Source organism: Sturnira hondurensis, unplaced genomic scaffold, assembly GCF_014824575.4.
Source record: "Sturnira hondurensis isolate 20B ecotype Veracruz unplaced genomic scaffold, ASM1482457v3 Scaffold0021555, whole genome shotgun sequence".
NCBI lineage: Eukaryota > Metazoa > Chordata > Mammalia > Chiroptera > Phyllostomidae > Sturnira > Sturnira hondurensis.
The window spans coordinates 66644-87824 of record NW_028094186.1 but is presented as its reverse complement, the minus strand read 5'-3'; the positions used below and the strand labels follow the sequence as shown (position 1 = coordinate 87824).

General features: G+C 54.4%; 1 protein-coding gene across 5 annotated transcripts in view; it reads right to left on the bottom strand.

Annotated features, from left to right (window-relative positions):
- The window catches only part of AHDC1 (AT-hook DNA binding motif containing 1), a 63623-nt gene that overhangs the window by 25218 nt on the left and 17224 nt on the right, over positions 1–21181 (bottom strand). The window contains exon 1 of one of the 5 annotated variants that reach the window (XM_037033037.1): positions 5155–5229. The exons of the other annotated variants lie outside the window; for them this stretch is intronic. The gene's annotated coding sequence lies outside the window, so the exon portion shown is untranslated. Of the gene's footprint in view, positions 1–5154; positions 5230–21181 lie in introns of those variants that run through there. 5 annotated transcript variants of the gene reach the window in all.

The following is a 21181-nucleotide window of genomic DNA, read 5'->3' as shown; positions in this document are numbered from 1 at the left end:
CCCGCAGGGTGTAAGCTGGGCGCATCTGATACCCCTAGACACCATTTGACAGGAACACTGGCTGCGACCCTCACGTCGGTGTAACTAACATGCAACCAGGTACCCCGCACCCACCAACTGCACGCGGTCTTCTCTGCCTGCCCCACACAGACAAGGCTCACCTTTTAGGGATGAGGAAGAGACACCCCCCGCCCCCACCCGACCCCGAGGGATAGGCCAGGAACACAACCTTGCTCCTTCCCCTTAGGTCCCCATTCCAGAACGGGATGGGTACGCAACATACTAACCCCTGGCTACTTTCGAGAGGTGGCAGCCCACTCCCAACCTTTCCCCAGCACTACCAGCCCGGGTGGTGCTGTCCTCTGCCTGCAGAGGCGTCACAGCTCACAGGGCATGAATGTCACCCTAGCACTGCCAGAGCCAGGCACAGCCGCACGTTGCCCCAGTGACAAACACCACTGGCCCCAGGAGGAGGTGGAGGCGCATAGGGCTCTGGGTGTGACCTTGGTCCCTAGACACCAGGGGAGGACGCACACTGGTGTCCCTCCTGGGTAACCCAGTGTCCTGGTGCTGGGGAAGATGAGTGCTGGGCAAGGAAGCCGCTGGGACACACAGACCACCTAGAGACGCCACCCTCCCCCCCACCCCCGCTCCGGGGCTCCCACTCTCCCCTCATTTCTTACTGAACGCAGTTGTTATCTAGGGAGGGGACAGAATGGGTGGTCACTGAGCAGCAACTCCTGTAAGACTTCCTACAGATCGGTGGCAGGGAGACAGGTAATAGGTTGCTGTCACCGTGCCCTCAGGGCATAGGACTGCGGAGGCAGCGGGGCAACAGCTTCAGACCCCCCCCCCCGACTGCTGCCGGGGAGCCCCTCTTTCTTACCAAGGCCCCCTCCTCCAAATTCAGACCATACAGCCCGACAAGAAGGCCAAAGTCCCAGGGCATGACTCACCCAGGGAACAAGCCCAGCCTGCTGGCTGGAGTGAGGGAGGCTGGGAGCCAAGGGGCCTGGGTTCAAGTCTGAGCTCCTCCCAGGCCAAGCTGAGTGACCCTGGAGCAGCAGCTCAGCCTCTGGCTTTGGAGAGGGGGGAAGGGGCAGCAGCCGGGGAAGTGCCAGGGTCTGAAAGCAGCCAAGACTGGAGACCAGCAAGCAGAGCACGAGAGGGCCATGGGAAAGAGGACATGGCCATCCGCCCCTGGCTCCACAGCTTCCTCACCTTTCTGTACCTCGGTTTGCTTGTCTGTGAAGCGGGGATGATACCATCAGCCTCAAGAGACAATGTGGTGTAAATTGGGCAGCTGCTCAAGAAATGGGAGTTTCTTACTGAAGTGGGGGAAACAGACAAAGAGAGGGCAGGAGGCCTGTCCAAGCCACAGAGCGAGTTAGTATCAGCTGAGCTTAGCCTCCACCTCCTGGCTTCCCACTGGAGCTGTTTTTGTAAGACTGCTTGGAGGTCCAGGATGCGTGTGTATGTATGTGGGGAGTGTGGGGGGATCCTGGGGTGTTGTTGGATACAGAGCTGCTGAAGACCAAGGAAACTGAGAAGAGTCTGTCATACATCCCGACTTTTACCCTAAACCTCACTTGGCCCACCTTCAAATGCTGGATGAGAGAGAGGGCAGCCCACGCCCTGGGCCCCTGTGGCCAACATCAGCAGCTGGTGCTTGGAGAAGGACTGGGGGATCCAGGATGTCTGTCCAGGGCCCTCTTGCTGTCTAGGAGCCCAGAGAGGGACTCCACCTAGCCTGAGGTCACACAGCATGACAGCCACAAAGACCAGAGCCCTGGCCAAGGACAGCTTCAGAACAGAGTCCCTCTAGCCCTTGGGGGTGGTTGGGACTGGGGGACCCTGGGGGACTGAGCAAAACGTGGCGACAGATGGCCTGCTGAGGCAGCGGCGATCTGGGCGGCTGGCAGGCATGCTCGTTCCCGCGCAGGGAAACAGCTAATTTTAGCTGAGGCCTCGATGCCAGCTTTGTTCCCCCCACCCACCCACCAAGGGGGGCCCAGCATGCCTTGCGTGCAACCCGCCTCCCCCAGACACCCCTACTCCCCCTCCTGGCCCCTTGGTAAGTAGTGCCAAGACCCCAGGGTCCGAGAACTGCCCGACCAGGCCTCGTCACACCCAGGGCTGAGCCCTGGAGCCCTGGCACCCCACGCCAGGGCCTGTTTCCCGTGACTCCAAGCTGGTTCCTAGAAGAGGGGCTGCTGGGAGGAGGGCCAGAGGCCACTGCCCAGACTGGGAGGGCCTGACTGCAGGGGCTGCCAGTCTTGGGGGGAGGTGGGGCACTGTCCTCCTCCAGATACTTAAGGAGACAGGACCCTTATTCTACCCCTGCCCTGAGACCAACCAATTCTGTGCTGGAGTCTTTGTGGGGTTGGTGAACAAGGGGACAGGAATCACCCTACCCTTTCCCTCTTCATAACTTTGACTTTGCTCCAGGTACTCAAGGTACTTTAAAGAAGTCAAAGATAGAGCAAGGGTACCCCTGTGCCACTGAGGGAAACTGAGGCAAAATCTGAGATGGCCGTCATTGCACTAGGGGAGGAGACAAACCCCAGGAATCAGTTAGGCCTTGACACGCTCTTCTTTTGAGTACTTATGGCTAGGGGGCTTCTTGGGCCAGCTCAGCCCCCAGAACCACCCTCTGCCCTACCCAGAATGGCAGAACGTACACTAGGTCGATGGAGCCCATCTTCTGGAAGCCTAGACAGGAAGGCCTGGCGCCCTAGGTGTCATGCTCCATTCCCTATAGGCTCTTTGACCTCAGACCCTCTCTTCCCCACCTGAGATTCAACCGCACCTGCCCAATGGGTGCCAGGACACCTGGCCCCTACTGAGAGGGGACTCCTTTGGGGTGACTCTGGAAAGTCCCCTTTCTCAGCTCAAACGTGGGGTGGGGGGTGGCGTGAGGGAAACAACCGGGTAGGAAATAGAGGAAGAAGACTTGAAGGAAACCCGTGTATTTAGAGGGAGAGAACTAGGGAGAAGAGAAAGAGGGAGGGATAAACCAAGGCAGAGAATCAGATTCAGGAAGAGAACTGAAGTATGTGGGGGCAAGAGAAACAGGATAGAACGCAGCAGAGAGAGATGAGGAGGGAAAGGATGAGAGACAGAGCAAGAGTCAGGAGGAGAGGAGAAGGGGACAAGAGAAAGACAGAGAGCCAGGGAGGATAAGGCAGAGACAAAAGACAGAGTGAGCGAGCAAGATGCACACAGAGGGGAAGAGATGGAGAAGGAGCCTGACACAGACGGGGCAAGGCCCAGAGAACTGCGGACACCACAGGGAGCGATACACCCAGAGACCAAGAGACAGTCCGAGAGAATGAGACACACTCGGAGAGAATGGGGTGGGGGGGGGGGGGAAGGAAGACCCTAAGTGACAAGAGTGTTTGTGTGTGTGGGTGGGTGGGGACAGAGTAGACAGACACATGGTGGGAGGGGCTATGAGGGGGAGGGTTGTCGCCAGAGCTTGGGGGGGGGGGACACACAGGACAGAAATGGAATGTGGGTCTGGGCATGAGGCTCGCAGATGCATCAGCTCCGGTTTCAGCTGGGGCAGTTGGCTGCTGGGGTGGGGAGAGGAAGGAACCAGGGAGGGGGTCTGTTGCCATGGCTGCGGGCGCGGCAGGGGCACAGTCTGCTGGCACTTGGAGTTCTGGGCATGGTAGGGGGCTGACTGAGGGAAAAGGCGGGGTGGGGGGGGATGATGATGTAGCCTTACCCCTGCCCTCCTGGCTCCACCAGGAAGAAAGTCTCCAGAGAGCAGATAGGAGATACTGGGAGCTGAGAAGGGCTCTGGGCCCTGATCCACCCCATGGTAGCTGCCAGTGGGGCACCACTTCCTAGGTAGCCTGTGGGCATCCCAGATTCCCACCCACACCTCAGCCTGGCCCCTGGGGATTCTCCTTCTCTGTTCCCTCCAGTCTAGCTGAAGATCCAGCATGCTGCAGCTGTGGCTGCTGCGGCTGCTGGTGCTTGCAGGGGAGCAGGAAGATTGTGAATTCAGAATCAGTAATCCTAACGCAGAGCCCAGGCCTACCGGGTGCCAGTTGCCAAGGCGACGGAGGGTCAGAGGGCAGCTCAGGGCGCCTGCTCCTCCAAGTCAGAATCCCAATTGTTAAAGCCCAAGAATAAACAGCTGAAGCGGCCATGGGGGTGCTGGGAGGGGGGCTGAGGTCTGCATCAGCTCAGTGTGGTGTTGTCAAGCGAGATGTCACTAATTGTCTGAAGGAACGGGCTGAGGCAGCTCTTAACTGCTTCTGTGCCACCGGAGACACCTTGGCTGCCTGGCCCCCATCCCCCAGGCCTCCCGGCATTCCACCAGGCCAGCTTGTTGGTAGGGGGAGTGCTGGCCCAGCACAATCCCTGCCTCCCTTGCACTGAACCCCCACATACTTTGGCTCCCAATACTCTTCTTTGCCCAACTTGGAATCTCCTACCTGCAGGCTAAGTCTTTATGTCCCTATAACCAGTACCCCCCAATTACTAGGCCGACAATACTCCAGAACTGCCCCGTTGGCCCACAAAAGCCCTCTCACCTTCCCCAACATCTCCTCTCCCTACTCCTCTTCTCCATCCCCCCACTGCTCCTCCCAGAAGTCAGGGGTTCTGATACAAGGTGTATGGATTGCAAAAAAAGACAGACTTTGGGGTTCCTCTGATCTTTTGGGGGAAGGGGAGCCTACAGCATCATCCTGTGTAACCCCCTACTCTTAGCCACACACAGGGACCAAAGAACTGAATGGCGCCAGAAAACCTGGTTTCTAGCTCTGATTGTTCTACCTACTTGCTTTGTGACCTCTGGTATGGCCTGTCTCCTCATCTATCACTATCCTAAACATTTAATAGTGCCTCTTCTGAGCGAGGCCATGTCCAGAACACCTATCCAGAGAAACCACCAATCCAGTGGGTGAGAGAGGCTCATAATATGAGGGAGAAAGCAATCCAGAGACCCATCATCAGGTAAGATATTCCATGAAAACCCCGAGCAGGCGGTACACAGTGAACTGCTCCGTGGACGGCAGCTGGTGTTAGTCATAGTGGTGCTGCCACTGCCGTTACAGAGGGTCACTAAAAGGGTGTAGGTAACCAGATAAATTATTGGGGGGGGGGCAGTTCTGGAAGGCTTGCTGGAGAAATTGGTACCTGGCAAGAATTGGACAGGTGAGCAAGAGGGTGGAATGTTCCGGGAGAGAGAAGGTCCTGGGAGGAGGCTCTTCCAGAGGAGCTGAGCTCTAAGGTCTCAGGGCCGCCCGTTCAGCCCCTCCCACGGCAGGAAGGGTGAGGCCTTCAACCGTTTCCCCGCCCCACAGCCGGCCTTGCCTCCTCCTCCACCGGCTGCGCGGCTGGATGGCAGGAGAGGGGTGCCTAGGGGGCGCTGGCCGCCAGTGGGCAGAGCTCCCGAAGATTCGTAGTACCTGGGGTGATGTCACCAGAGGCGTGGTCACGGTGTCAGGCACGCCTCCTGTCCCAGACCCCTGCCCTAAAACCAAAGCCCAGTCCCGGAAGGGGGCGCTCAGACAGCCTCTCAGGTAGCGGGCGGAGCTGTGGGTGAGGAGCAGGGCGCGGAAACAGGGGATCCCCCAGAGAGGGCCCGGCCCAGCCCGAGGCTGGACACGTACAAAAGGCGACTTGTTCTTTCTTGGGATGCCTGCACCTTCTCAAACATACCTACAGTCACACTCCAGGGACAGTTATACCTCCACGTGGCTGCACAAAACACTCCGGCAAGGGCAGAGGAGAAAAGAAGTCTGCCCCAACCACCCCTTGTCACAGAGGCAACACCTTTCACCTGACCCCATTTCACCCCAAGTGACCTGGATAATCCCACAGCCTCAGGCACAGCCCTGGGGACACTGACCCACTCACATTCTCACACCTACCCTCTCTCTCATCTATGGCTCACCAACTTCCTGTTCTGGAGCCAGACCAGCTTGAATGCAGCTCTACATTGCATGTGACCTTGGCATAAAATGAAGTTCATTAAGGTTACTTTTTACAGAGCACCTATTCTATGCCAATCCTTGCTTTTTATCATGAATACTATTGGTCCCACTTTGTGGTTGGGAAACTGAGGCTTAGGTCAAATACCTAAGGCAAAGGCAAGGATTTGAGCCCAGAAGTCAAGCTTGACTTACCTCTGCCTCCCATCATGCCACCTTACACCCTGACACCCCACTGCACTTACAACCACTGGCAGCAAAGCCCTCTCCGAGTTGAGGTGTAATTCTCCACCCCAAACACATCTCAATGTGACAGTCTAGTATCAGCAGTTTCTTACACTAATCAGTGTGAGTTGGGGGGAGTTTCCTATAATTCTAAGCTTTCATCAGAATTATAAATGGGGCATAGAGTGGGAGCGGGGCCAGAATGGGCCACCTCTAACCTTTTCAGCAGGCTCACCTCTACCCTCTGACCCCAGGATGACAAAGCGCTGACATGTCGCCTGGGGCGCCAGGCCTGCAACTCTCCCTGACCCCTTGGGGCAGGACCCTCTCCTAGCCCCCAAGCCCTGCTGAGAACAGAAACAAACTTCTTCCTGGGGATGTCAAAGCACCTTTCCTGGGGGAGGCGGCTCTGTGATCCCCTGAGCCTGGCTAGGGAGAAGGATCCGATTACCCTTTCCCCAGCTGTGCCTGGACTCCTTGGGGCTGACCTTTCACCTCATCCAGGCCAGGACCCAAAAGGGGCAGGAGTCCAGCCCTCACCTCCTGTTAACCCTCTGCATTCCTCATCTTTCCATTCTAGGGCCCCTGCCAGGGCCCCAGCAGGTCTCAGGAAGCTCAGCCGGGCATGCCAACCTTTCCCCACCCTCCCATCCTGGGGTCCGGTTTCCAAGAGGGCTTTACAGAGTGCTCCTCCCTGCCCCCTGCCCAAGCTGCCCTGCCCTCCCAGGATCAGATACCTCCGCCCAAGCAGCTGAAAATGACCTGGGCTATTTTCGCTCTGGGATCGAGTTGCAAACTCCCCCTTGAGCTGGAAGCTTCCCACAGCCCTCCAGACTGTTGCCCCCCACTCCTCATTCCTCACCCAGAAACACTTAACAGGACAGGAGGGCTTTTACAGACGACTGACCTGAGCCCCTCAGATGGGGACACTGAGGCCATGAGTCTGAAAAGGGCTGGGCAAAGAACCAGGTTCCCTGGGTCTCCGCCCAGGTCTCTCTCCCGTCTAGCACAGCCTGCTCTGTACCCTAGATCTCAGAGCCTCTGACCCAGCCAAATCCCAGCCGACCTCCAAGCACCAGAAAGTCACACTGGAGGTTACCCACAAGTCTCTGTGCCACCCTGCACGTCAGAAATTGCTTCTAACCACACTCTTTGTTTAGAATGGAGACCAGGTTTATACCTGTAACACAACTATGTGGACCACAGGAACATTTTGAAAGGAGCATATGGGAGGAAAAACAGGGAGACTGAGGCCCAGAGGAATGGGAGGCGGATTCAGGCTTCCTGAGGTTTAATTACTTCCAAGTCCTGAGCAGTCCCTAGTCCCAACTTCTCAGGACTCCCCACTCCAATCCAACAAACCCAGGGCCTTCCAGGCCCCTGCCCCTCCGCCTCAAGCCCTCCTGGGCAGGAATGTGACTGGTCAGGTCTGAGCTGACCACATGAGTGGCTGGCTATAAGGCAACAGGACCCCCCCACCCTATCCTCCCAGCCTGGGGGAGCTCACATACCAGGGCAAGGGGGGGAGGCGGGAGTGCTTTAACTCTTTGCAATCAGGCTTTTAGGGTGAAAAAGAGGGGTACTTTACTTCCAAAGGCCACTCCTGCTAGGTAGGGGAGAGCAGAATCTACTTCAAAAATGGGGTGGGTAGAGGTATTTGCCCCACAAGTCTGAGTTAAGAAAAATCAGACTTCGCCACACCAACTGTTTGATTTCATCTCCAGTGTCATTTGGAAAAAAGTCATGAGGTGGTGGTGCCTGAGGGGAGAAAGAAGGCGTCGTGAACCCCAACCTCAGGAGCCCCGAGTCTGATGGGAGAAATACAACCCTGCCCTGGGGAGTGTGACTGGGGAGCCCAGCCACATAGGCTGGGACAAAGAGCTGAGAGCAGAGAGAACATGGAGCTGCGCAGAAGTGGGAGGAAGCCAAGGCAGGAGCAGAACGAGCCAGGTGGGGTCAGATCGGGCAGGCTTCCCAGAGGCCCCTCGGCCCACACCCCTCCCCCCAGGCTGTGGAATCTCGGGGGTCAGGGCTGAGGGACAGCCCCGCCCCCTGCTCCCCTCGGGCTCAGGAATTCCACCAACCAAGGGAGGGGGGCCTGCTTCGGCCTCAGTCCAAGTTGGCTCCCACTGGACCAGGAACTGCAGCTCTTCCTCAGCCCCCCCCACCCCCACCCAAGCCGCTGGGCTCCCCCCCCCCCGCTTCCCCTCCCCCTCCCTGGCTGGCACCGAGTGTGCCAGGCGCTGGCAGAAAACAAACCCGCCGGGGTGGGTTTGCAGGAGCGGGGTAACCTTGACACAGTTGCGGCAGTCGCTAATGGCAGACACACACTCCGCCTGTTCTGGGGGGACTGTTGCCGTTGCTAGGAAACCGGCAGCCGCGTGAATGGAAATGGGTCAGTAAACCTGGGGAGAGATAGTGTGACACTCGAACCACTGCAGCTGCTCCAGCCCACACCGAAATCCCTCCTCTTCAATATTTATCACTCCCGCCTGGGTCCTCAGCTTCCTCACTAGTCTGGCCCTCAGGCCCCCCCAAGGCTCAACAGGGGAGGGCAAGAGAGATGGGGGTTGCTTATCCGCTCCTTGGGTGGGGGGGTGGTGGGCGGGATGGAACTGGTTCTGGAGGAGATTGAACAGGAAACAGAGTCTAATCCCATGGCGGGTAAGGGGTTAAAAGGTCAATTCACGCCTGTTCCTGGTTTAGGCACCGTGGTAAAATTACTGTGAGTGTGAACAGACTTGCCTGCCGGCTTGCCTACCTGGGAAGAGACTGATTAAGGTCAGGAGACCTCCCTTACAGTGTGTAAGCAATGGAGGGGGTAAGAGGCACCCAAAACATGGCCAGGATTCACTCACAGCCTGAAACCATCCTCCCTTACAACCCAGCAATTCCACTGTAGCTAAAAGGCTTCCTGATGGCGAGAACTGATGCCCCCGCTGCAACCTGGTGCACCCCAAATGGCCAGAAGCTACCCCCTGCCTTACAATACCATCCAGTGCAGACACATGCACCCACAACAGTCACTCACTGTTCAGAAAAACTTGACAAACACCCTGATGCAGATACTCCCCCAACAGAACATGACAGCTGCAGTTCAGAACAGTGAAGCCCAGCTCAATACCTACAACAGGCGGACAAACCTAAGCACAGGCGAGACTGCACGGTGTCAGACAGGGCTGAATCTTCCACCTTGCTTGCCGGGAAGGTGGGAGCCTCCCCACGCAGCCCACCCTAACCCAGACCCAGAGCCTGGTTCTCTGGTTCACCAATATTTTTTTTCCCTCCCTCCCACTGCCAGCCTCCTTGTCTTGCACACACCCCAATATACTGCCCCTGCAATTGCTCTTTGGGATACACCATCCAACTAACTAGCTGCCTGTGCACCACACCCCTCATTCCCTGGAGGCTGACTGGTCACTGACACACACATTCCCTTCCCCTAGAAGCCAGCAGTCTTGCGCCCCGCCTGAGACACAAGCTCTCCTTCTTAGGCACAGGCCTCTCTACTGACAGCAGGGACCCTGGGATTGGGTGACCTGTCCCCTGTACCCACCACAACCTCCACCAGTACACCTAAAGGGTGTGTCTTGGGAAGGGAGGCACTCTAGCCTTGGAGTGGGGGTGGGGGGATACCTCAACAGGAATCTCCCAGCTGACTTGGTTCTGTATGCTCCTATCTCCTAGGATACATCAGTCAACACAGGCTCAGAGTCTGTCAGAGCTGGAAGGTGCCTTAGGGAGCCACTAATCCAGCCTCCTCTGCTCTGCAGGAGGAAACTGAGGCCCAGAGAGGGGAAGCAGCCAGCCCAGAGTCACATGGCCCAACTGCTGCTTCCCGCTCCTGACCAGAGCACTTTAGAGGTTAAAGTGGGGGAAGGAGATATAGTCAGCCCAGGAAGGGTTCCCAAAAGCAGGAGGTGGGACTGGATTCATTGTAGAGACTAGAGTACTAAAGAGAAGTTTGTGAGAACTGAGCATCCAGTGACGTGGGCACCTGGCAGCCTTGGAATCTAGGCCACGTAAACTTGCTCAAACACGAACTTTGCTAAAATGACCTAGTGGACACTCGAAGTGTGGACACCCCAACTCATCCCCACCCCACTTTCTATGCCAAGACCCCAGAGATCTGTCTCCTCAAATTACAGGTACAGGAGACTGCTCAGATCCCAGGCCTTGAATACAAATTTTAGGGAATCCCTGCCTCCTGTTATTTAAATGAGTCTACCAGGAAGCCTCTGGGGTATGTGTGAAAGAGGTTTTACGTTAGGAAGTTTTTATTTCAACTCCATTTTGCAGAAAAACAAATTGAGGCTCACAGAGGTGGAGTAGTTTGCTTAAGTTCACAGACAACAAATGGAGCCTCGAGTTCCTGTCCAGTACACAAGGAAGGCCCAATCCGACAGGAAGCAGGGAGAGCTGGCAGGGGGGTGGGTTGGGTGGGAGTTAAACAGGCCCAGGCCCAAAATCTTGGGCTAAGGGGGAGCCAACAGGCATCTGAATTCGAATACGGGTGTCTGGGTCCTACCCCTACCCACTCTAACAGTGGGGGAGTGAAAGGTCAGCATGGAGATGGGAGGGAGAGGAAGCAGGATTCCATCAGCTTCTCGGCCAGCCTGGGCCATACCCCAGGGAGCTGCCCCAACTTTCCCCAGCCCAGAGCTCTTACCAGACCCTGCCTCTACCCCCAGAGTCTGAACAGCAGAAGGAGCATTGTAAGTAGACCCGGCCCCCTTCCTGGGCCTCAGTTTCCCCATCTGTACTAAGAGCTAGCCTAGCAGGAAAGCCCTCCGAGGGCCTGTCCATCTTTAACATAGCTTGGTGACCAGTCCTAGTCCCAAATCCACAGCACAAATTCAGAAGCCTCTCCCCGAGTCTGAAGCTAGCAGAAAAGCACCAAGATTAAATGTGTTTAATGAATGAAACATTCAATAAAACCAACATCTTTCAATCCTCCCAGCCTAAATGAGGGGGTACTTACCGTTGGAAGCTAAATCTCACAGCGCTGTTGTAGAGGAAGAGGATCTGGATACTTTGATGACTCTGCATGGGGCTGTATGTTACAAAGGTGCCCTTCATTTCCCACCCTTACTGTGTGCTAACTGCTTTAAATGCAACTTTATGCCCCACAACAAGGCCACAGGCTACCTACTATTATCTAGTTTTTCAGATGAGCAAAGGGACTATGGAGTGAAAGGACTTGCTCAAGGTCACACAGCCAGTGAGTGGCAGAGAAAGGACTCCAACTGTACCTGTACCTACCTACTGGTTTTGTTTAACATGATCAGGGTGTGCTGGGTTGGGACAGAAAATGAAGTTGAACTAGGGCCAACAGCAAAGGGAGAGACTAGGTCCACCCAAGATGGGGGAGGTGCCTGCTGAGTTGCCAAAAGGTTCATCAGTTTGCAGAGCACCAAATGGTACAGGAACTAGCAAAGCTGAGGGCAAGCACCCATTCCCCTCCCCCTCAAAATGCAGGGTAGAACTCTTTTCCCTTCCCAAACCCACAAAGCCAAGAGTGAGCCCTGAGAAGTCACTTACCTACTCCCCTGGATCTCAGGGCTCCAGTGAAAAGAAGCCCCTCCCTCCCGGAAGCCCTTTTCTGGATTTCAGGACCTGCAAGGGGCCGAGCCACCCCCAAAGAAAGATGTAGCAACCGAAGGAGAAATTGTTCAGGGTTTTTTTCCGGCACGTTTGCACTGCCACCAGATCCGTAGTTGCCGGGATAGGGGTGAGGGGCTGTTGGGAGGAGACAGGCTCGACTCCTAACTAGAGGCCCTGAGATGCCTCAAGGCTCAAGATGCCTCTTGCAGGAGGCTTTCTCTGGTCCGTTGGCCCAGCCTTTTTCGGTCCTGAAAGGTCCGCCCAGAATTTTCCCGCCGCCGCCTCTCTGGCTACCTGGCAGGCTTGTGCTGCCCCCTGATCCCTGCCATCCCCGCCCCTCTTCCAAAAGAGGCCGCGGAGCTCCTAACTCCTGGAGGAGGTGACGGGGAGAGAGGGAAACCAGGCGGCTGGGGGAGGGGCGTCGCCTGCACCTGGCCCCTCTCCGCCGCCTAGGCTGGGAGGGCGGGACTGGACCCCCGCCAGACCCAAAAAGAGCGGCGGGGGAGGGGAGGTGTGCCTCCTCTCTAGCATTCTGGGGGGCAGACGAGATCTATCCAGACAACCCTCGCCGCCAAGGCGCCCCCTAGGGCCGGGCTTTTAGGCGCCCCTTCCCGAACTGCGCACTCAGTCCGCTCCCCTGAACGACCGACCGCGCTCTCCAGCTGCAGGAAATTCCAGAAGCTCTCCATCATCCCGGCGCAGCGCGCAGCCGGGGCTGCCAAGGCTCCCCGAAGGAGAGCCACATGCCGGCCGGCCATGCAGCCCGCCCTCGGGGGGGGGCCCCCCCTTCTATACGGGCCAGGCAGCCACGTCGGGCAGGGCGGGGGCCCCGGCCAGGCGTCCCTTCCCGAGCCCCGGGGCGGCGGAATGCGTGGCAGTCCCGGTCGGGGGCTATTTTGAGCGGGAGGAGAGCGGCCCAGCCTCGGTGTTTTCGGCTTTTTCCTGGCCCCTGGCCCGCCACCATCCCGGGCCCTCGCGGCTACCCGTGGAATGGGGGTGGAGGGTCACGTGGCGGGGCGAAGGGCGGCGGGGGCGGGAGTACTGAGCGACCCGGCTTGGGCCGCGCCCGGGCCCAGGAGGTGCCCGGCGGCGGTCCGGACCTGTGCTCTGAGCTGAGGCACCGCGGCTGGATTATTAATAGCACGCCTGGCTCAGGCTGCGGCTCTAGGGCGCCCGCTACCTGCACGCCCCTCCTCCGGGGAGCTTAGGCGGCCAGGGCACTCCCTCCCCAGCGACGGACTCAGGCCTCACTGGATAGCGCCACGGTGCACCAGTGGCCAATCACCGGCCTCGATTTCCTCACCTGTAAATTGGGGTAAATTGGAAGAGAGCTCCCAGGCTTACATGGTGGGTACCGAATAAAAGTTTGGCTTGCTCTGTGTCTCTCCTTGAGCAAAATGCCTTCCTTTTGGGGGCTATTTATAAAATGAGGGGGTCTGAGAGGACTCTCCAGGGGAAGAATCCCTTACATTCGAACAAGGCATTTTCATTTACAACCCCTTGGAGCTTAGCGACTACCCAGTGGTAACAGCCACCACTGAACACTTGATAGTAAGGTTCCCATTAAGTAGGTAATATCCCCTTTTTGCTGATGAGGAAACTGAGACTCAGGAAGATCAAGTGACCCACCAAAGGCCACACAATGGCAGAGGCCAGGGTCATAAACTCTGATTCCAGAGTCTGAGTTAACCACTGAACCATACTGTGCTCTGAGATAAGCAGGACAAGCTCTGCCTCCCTTTTATTGAAGAGGAAACAGGATCAAAGTGTGGTTTGTCCAAAGTTGCCTTTGGCCAGGTAGTGGCAGAGCATCCAATGCAGGTCTTCCAACTCAGTCTAATGCCCTGCTGCAGCTAATGAGGGCCCCATGATTAGGTCCTAGAAATGGGTACCTAGGTTCTATCTCCATGGGTACCCAGCTGTGTTTGGGGCCCTAGAAATCACCCTCTGCTCCCAAGGGTAAGGCCCAGACTCCTAGGCCTCCAGGTTCATGAATCCACCAAATTCTAGACTCAGCCCAGCCTCAGCCATAGGGGACGGGGGCATCTAGGGGTGAGGGAAGATGGCTTGCAGGGGTAACAGTCTGGGACATGGACTGGAGTTGCTTCCTGCCCCCACCCCCAGGCAAGGAAGCACAAAGGTTGGCAGCCCCCCTACTCCTCCCCGGAAACCTGGCAGTTTATTTCTGTCTCTGGGCCCCCTGTTTCCACAGAGTCGGTCCAGGAAGGCTGGCAGCAGCTGGCCTGGAGGGGTGGAGCTCCTGCTCTCTCAAGGGTCCAGCTGCTACCCTGCCCCAACCCCACGTGCCAGGCCAGACTAGACTCCAGAGTCAGAGGTGACTAAGTAAGTATAACCTCTGGTGTGTCCAACTCTATTTATTCTGTATCACTCTGGCTCATGACTCCCCTGGACCCTGGTCCCAAAGAAAAGCCTACTTCTAAACCTGGGCTGCCCAATATGGTAGAAATTAGCTATTGAGCACTGGAAATGTGGCTAGTTGCAATTGGATCGTGCCATATGTATTAAAACATACACCAGATTTTGAAGTCTAAATATGAAAAAGGTAAAATATCTCAATAATATTTGTAATTATATGTTGAGCCCTGGCTGGTGTAGCTCAGTGGATTGAGCACGGGCCTTCGAACCAGAGTATCATGGTTTGATTCCCAGTCAGGGCACATGCCTGGGTTGCAGGCCAGTTCCTAGCAGGGGATGCACGAGAGGCAACCATACATTGATATTTCTTTCCCTCTCTCCTTCCCTTCCCCTCTAAAGATAAATAAATAAAATCCTTTAAAAAAGAATTAAAAAATAATAATTATATGTTGAAATTCTAATAATTTGGAATACATTGAGTTAGATAAGATATATTATCAACATTAATTCACTTATTTCTTTTTACTTTGTTTACTGTAGCTACTAGGAAACTTAGATTAAGTACATGGCTCCCATTACATTTCTATTGAAAGTGTTGTTCTAGATCGTATGGTTCTCTGGCTTACAACCAAGACTTTGCCTGCTCTACATCAATATTTCTGTGGCTTCGGCTCATCAACTTCCCCATATCCAGACCACAGCCTATGTGTGGATCTAAATCTCAACACCCCACCCCGTCCGCCCCATCCCACCCCAGCTTTCTGTGAATTTAGGCTCAGCCAGAGATGATGGCTTAGTCTGCTTTAAAGCACTGTCTAGTGCATTTCTTGTTCAACAATTCCCAATTATCTAGATCCCAACAAGAGTGCAACTCTAGATCACCCTCCACATTATCCAGCCTGATACCCGCCCCCCCGTACCACCCCCCCTTACTTTGTTTGCTTAGAAGATCACTGATTAGTCAGATTTGAGATCTCGATACCCTCAGGAGGAATAAGGTTCTAGGTCAGGGATTGGCAAACTACAGCCCAAGGGCCAAATCCAGCCCTGGTCTGTTTTTATACCTCAAGTTTCACTGGAATGTAGCCATGCTCATCCTTTTACGCATCACCTGTGACTGCTTTCAAGGCACAATGTCAAGAGTTGAGTACTCGTGACAGAGAGCCTATGGTCTACAGAGCCTGAAATTTCCACTGACTTTACAGGAAGTCTGCCCACCCATTCTAGAGGACTAACTAGTCCAAGCCATTATGAATGTAGATTCCAGCCTGAGACTATGGCTTCGTCTAATCTAGATCACCTCCTGCAAGATGGGAATTGCTGACCAGTAGCTGAACCAGAGCTGAACATGCACCTCACACTGCTTGAGTTCCACATTCTGCTCTGATCTCAATAAATGGGACCCAGTACTCTGCTCTAGGATGGAAAGGGTGTCTCCATTTCCCAATTCCCCTAGAGAGATCAAGGCCCATCGGCCCTACTCAGTGGCCTTGGGAAGAGGGAGGGAGGGTGGATTCCAGAGACAGCTCTGTAGGCTAAGCCAAAGAGTCAGGGGTAAGCTCTTCCCTGCCAAGGGTACAGAACATAATCAGGCCAAGCAGACAGAGTAGCCCCACACTCCACTCCTTCCCAGCAGGCTACAGAGCAGGTCCTTTAGCTGGGGGTCACGTGGGACAGATAACCAACCCATCCAAAAGCGAGACCAAAGGGCTCCCAATGGAATCTTTGCCTCTGACCACCTGAAGCCTATTCCCTCAGGAACAAGCAGCACCACCTTCCCCCTCGTTCACCTCTAGCTCTGCGTTTTCATGGCTTTCTTTGAAAATCCTCCCACACTTGCCTCCCTCCCTTGCCATTTCTCCTTCCTCTAGTCTAGAAATTCTAGCCTTAACTTAACCTTTGCCGTTAAGATCTTGGGGGCCAGGCTTCAATTCCAGCTCTAACTGTGGGCAAGTTACTCCACTTCTCTCGGCTTTCTCAGTTTCCTCATCTGTAAAGCGGAATAAAAATAATGGTACCACCTCACAGGGTTGTTATATGGACAAGATCGTGATGTATGTCACTTTTACCCAGCACCTGGCCCATAACAAACATGAAAGGCTACTCACTGTTTTTATTACTAATGGCAATCTAGCACGGTTCCACAGATGGACAGCAGCAGATCTGTGAACCTCACAACATTTTAACCCAAACCTGTTTTTGTATTTTTCTGAAGAGAAGGCCCATGGCTCTCATCATCTTCTCAAAATGATTCCTTAGCCCAAATAGTTGGAAAAAAGGCTTCGGGGGGCTGGGGGGCTTTAGTTCAATCTGCACAAGGACACAGGCACACACTGGGGACAGGACTATCCCGGGGTCCTGCAGGAAACATGAGGCAGCCCCGCGGCCAGCGCCCAGGAGGGCTGTCTCCAAGGCCTCACTCTTTCCACCAGACCAAGCTGTCTGTCTGATCTGACTTCATCACTTCTCACCCGGTCAGCAGTGACAGCCCCCCACAGTGGGCTCCCCACCTCCAAATGCCTACACCTCGCGCCAGATTCATCTTCCTCCAATCTCATTCTCATGACACTGTGTCCCTGCTCCGAAACCTTTAATAGCTCCCTACTGCTGACGGCAACATCAAGGCCGAGGTCTTTAGCCTGACATTCAAGAGCCTTCACAGCCAGCTCTGGCTCCTGCCAACCTCCTCATGGTTCCCTCTTGTCTGGTCAGTGGAGCTGACTTCTTCCTCTCTTCTCTCCCCCTCCCTACAGTCTCCGTACTACCCACACAATCACTCAGTTCTGGACAGAATCTGCCCCTTTGCTCGATTACACAGTGTCTCAGGCCCAGCCTGCTTCCCTGGCTCTGCCCTCAGGGTTGCCCTGGGGTCCAGCCACTCTCTGGACTCACCCTGATCAGGCCATGCCTGGGTGTGCTGACTGCTTGCAGCTCCGGCTCCAGGAAGCAGGCGTCTGGCCCTGCTCGCCGGTCCAGCTCCATTCCTTCACATTAATGCACCTTAGCCATTGCCCATGTGCTCTCTGGTTAAACTCTCCCCTTCTGTCCCCTAGACTTTCAGGAACACGCCTCTCATGGGGAGCTAGCTGGGATAGCACTGCCCTCAGAGTCATGACTCCTGGGTAGACTCTTCTCATTGAGCCTTAAAGTCCTCATCTATATAATGGGGACAGCAACACCTACACACTGTGTGAGTCTCATGAAAGACAAATGTCTTATAAACTGGTACTTTTTCTCCTAAAACTTGCTATACAAATAATACTAACAATAGCCTTCATTTGTAAGTTTATTGAAAATTGCAACAACCCTACAACCTTGGCATTCCCTAAGCCCTTACCCTGCTTCACTTTTCTCCTTGGTACTTACATCATCTAACAAAGTATTTTACTTTTGTGCTTACCATCTGTTTCATCCTCTAAATGTAAGCTCCTTGAGGGCAGCGATTTTAATCTACCTTGGTCTCTGTTGTGCACCCTAGAGAAGTGCCTGTGCGCACTTGGTAGTTGAGGAACGAATGAATCAAGTGCTTATTATGTACCTAGCACTACGTTAAGTAAATACTTCTCATAGATCATCTCGTCTTAGAGGACAGGTAGTTTCATGACCCTCATTTCGAAAATGAGACCTTGAGTGGCTTGCCCTGATTACCCAATAGGAGGCCACCTGGCCAAGATTCGAACGACCTGCCCGCTTGAACTCTATGCTCTGTCCAGATGAGGGGGTTATTTCTATTTCTACACTAGCCAAGCCTCTTGCATCTGTCACCCTCCCTGTCTCCCTGGGGCTGTTACACTACCTATGCCCCTAAGGCCACCGGCCCTCCCACATTCTCTCTCAGCCATTTCCTCCCACTTCTCAGCCATAAACCAAAATGTCCATCCTCACCTCAGGGCCTCTGCTGATGCTCTGTGCTCTGCCTGGAATGCACTGACACCATTGTCTCTTTCAACTCTACCCATTTCTCAAGACCCACCTCTTCCAGGAAGCTTTGCCTCCAGTCCTTACTTGCTCCTTGTCCTGACCTCATGCCTTATTTACTGCTGGGAAAAGCCACCAGGAGAGAGCACAGGCTGGCAATGAGAGCATACCCTCATTGTTCCCTGAATCCGGAGGCCTTGCTCACCTCCGTCCGTCACCTGGCCAGGTCTCTCCCTCCTCCCTCTGCTGAATCACTGCTCCCACCCCAAGCCATGTCTTAATCAGGTTTAAAGCTCTGTGATTAAGAGCCTGGCTTTTGAGTCTCTCAAACTCCATCTCCCCCGCCCCCGCCGCCCCCACTAGCTGTGTTTCTTTGGGCATGTCACTACACCTCTCTGAACCTGTTTCCTATCTGCACAGTGGGAATAATATGAGCACCTGTCTCATGAACTGATGTGCCCAGCACACAGTAAGCACCCCCAAAATATCAGATTGTTATGTCAGCCTGCTCTCTGCCTTCCTCCCAGACAGCCCCCTCCTCCAGAATATAACTGATGATAGTAAGATTGCTAACACATACTGACCGCTTAATATCTGCAGTAGGTAGAAATATGGTACCCAGCAGGTGCTCAACATTGCTTGCTGAATAAATAAAATAACTGGTTTAATCCTCACAACACCCTATGAGGAAGGGCACTGTTTTTTTAAAGATTTTATTTATTTATCTTTAGAGGGGAAGGGAAGGAGAGGAGAGAAACATCAATGTATAGTTGCCTCTCATGAGTCCCCTGCTGGGAACTGGCCTGCAACCCAGGCATGTGCCCTGACTGGGAATCGAACCGCGATCGTGTGGTTTGCAGGCCCGCATTCAACCCACTGAGCTACACCAGCCAGGGCAGGAAGGGCACTATTATTATGCCCATTTTACAGACAAGGAAATCAAGGCCCAGAGAGGGTATACAACTCATCATGGTTGGAGTCTGAACCCAGGCAGTCTGACTCTAAAGCTGAGACTTTCACTGCCATCCTAGTCTCACTATTCCCACTTCGCCCTTCTCCAGTGCCAACCCGCAGGCCAAGACACTTTCTCTCTCCAGAGGCTGGACTCCAGTATCTGGACAACTGCTCACTGAGCCCCTGCTTTGGAGTTCAGATACTTCACATTTGATCTCACTGAAACCTCACAAAACCCTATGCATTCAGTGCCGCACTATTTTCCCTTGACAGGTGAGGAAAATGAGCTTCAGACAGCAGTCAAGTAACTAAGGTCACATAGGACTCAAATCCCAAACCCCTCCAACTGCATCGTGTTTTGTGATGTTTTTCTCCCATTGTCTTAGACAACTGTTGATAACTTTGTCACAGGCAGCAAGCTCTCTGAGGGGCAGTCTGAGGCTAACCCTTCCATGTGACCCCCTACGGTGGCCAGCACTGTAGTGGCATGGGCCATACTCCTCCATTAGTGAGGCTTCCTGATCTGCACCCCCCCAGCCAGGCACACCTTGACACTCACCTGTTCCCCACCACAAAGCAGATCTGCATTTGTGGGCTGAATCTCCCCAATAAGACTCAAGATTGGCAAGAGCAGGGCTGGATCTCCCCTTCAACCTAGAGGCTCCCCAACAATGCCCTATCTCCCAGGAACTCAGGGCTCCCATCTCCCACTTAGGGCACTAAAGAGGCAGAATAGCCTGGTTGTTCAGAACAGGTGCTCTGAATCCCAGTGTTCCAAGTTCAAAGGCTAGCTCCACCAGGTACTGGCTATGTGACCTTGGACAAGTCCCAAGGCTTAGCCCTAAACCTCATTATTCTGATATGTAAAACAGGGATGACAACAATAAGGTTGTTATGATGAGTAAACATCTATAAATTTAGATGACTATCTGGGGACATGGCAAATGCTATGTCAGTGTTTGTTAAAGAGATAAAAGTAGGGTTCCACCTACCCACGGAAGGGTCCCCCTGGTAGGGTACAGCGCAAGTGACAAAGCAAGGCCCAGTTCCAAACAGACAATTGAAGACGCACAGGGAAATGGAAACAGGTGGCAGAGATCTCACATCTCAGGAAGCCCCTTGTGGCAGGGACCCACTCCTCCTCCTCGCCACATCCTCCAGAGCCAGAGGACCCCATTTCCTGGCCACATCAGTGTTTTGATCTAATACTCTTACCCTAATCCCCAAGCCACTTCCCCTCCTCTCCTTCCAACTGTTAACTCATTCCATATAGCCAGATTACTGCCAGAATCCAGGCCCTGCCTCTCTTGGTTGCTGTGTGACCTTGGGCAAGTCACTTAGCCCGTCTGAGCCTGGCCTCCTCAACTCTAAAAGGGATAATCCACCCTGGAGGTCTGCCCTAGAAACTGATAACTAAAATCACACCTACAGATGTGGCTCAGACAAAGTAGTGTCCCACAGGCCTGACCACATGGATGGGTTTGCTGTTTGAGCAATGGGGTAGGGAAGAGGGCTGCCATTAAAAACTGACCCCCACTTTAAAAGTTTTCCCAACAGCCCCTAAGCAATGCTTAGGTTGCAAGCCAAGCTCCCTGTCCTTTAAACCACCACCCAACATTAAAATCTCGATTACTGGGGAGTAAGCAGGGGCCGCATGTCAGGCCACCCTTCACCAGGTGAGTGCGTCTGAGACCCTGGAGCAGGTGGAAAGGGGAGAGAAGGAGGGACCACAAGCGAGGGAGGAAGGAAAAGGCCTATTCTTGGGGGAGAACCAGGGACAGTGGAGAAGACCCCTGGGTTGAGAGGGGAAAAGGGGAAGAGGGACGTGTCCTCAAGACCCCTCCTCTCCCCCCACAGCTAACAACTCAGCAATCACCTGGCCTGGCCTTCCACCCCTCTGAAAAGAATGAGGAGCCAGCGGCAGCAAGTTACGATAGACGATTACCCGCCCTTAATTAATTAAAATAAACAGCAAATTAAATACAGCAAAATTAAAATAGAACAGGAAATTAATTCTCTACCAGCCCCACCTCACAGGTGAGATGCTTAAAGGGCCCCTTGCAGCCAGGATCCAGGGCAGCTGAGGGGTCACCAGAACCTGCCTTATACCACAGCACTGGGCAACCCCAAATATCAGTGGCAGAGCCCTGCTA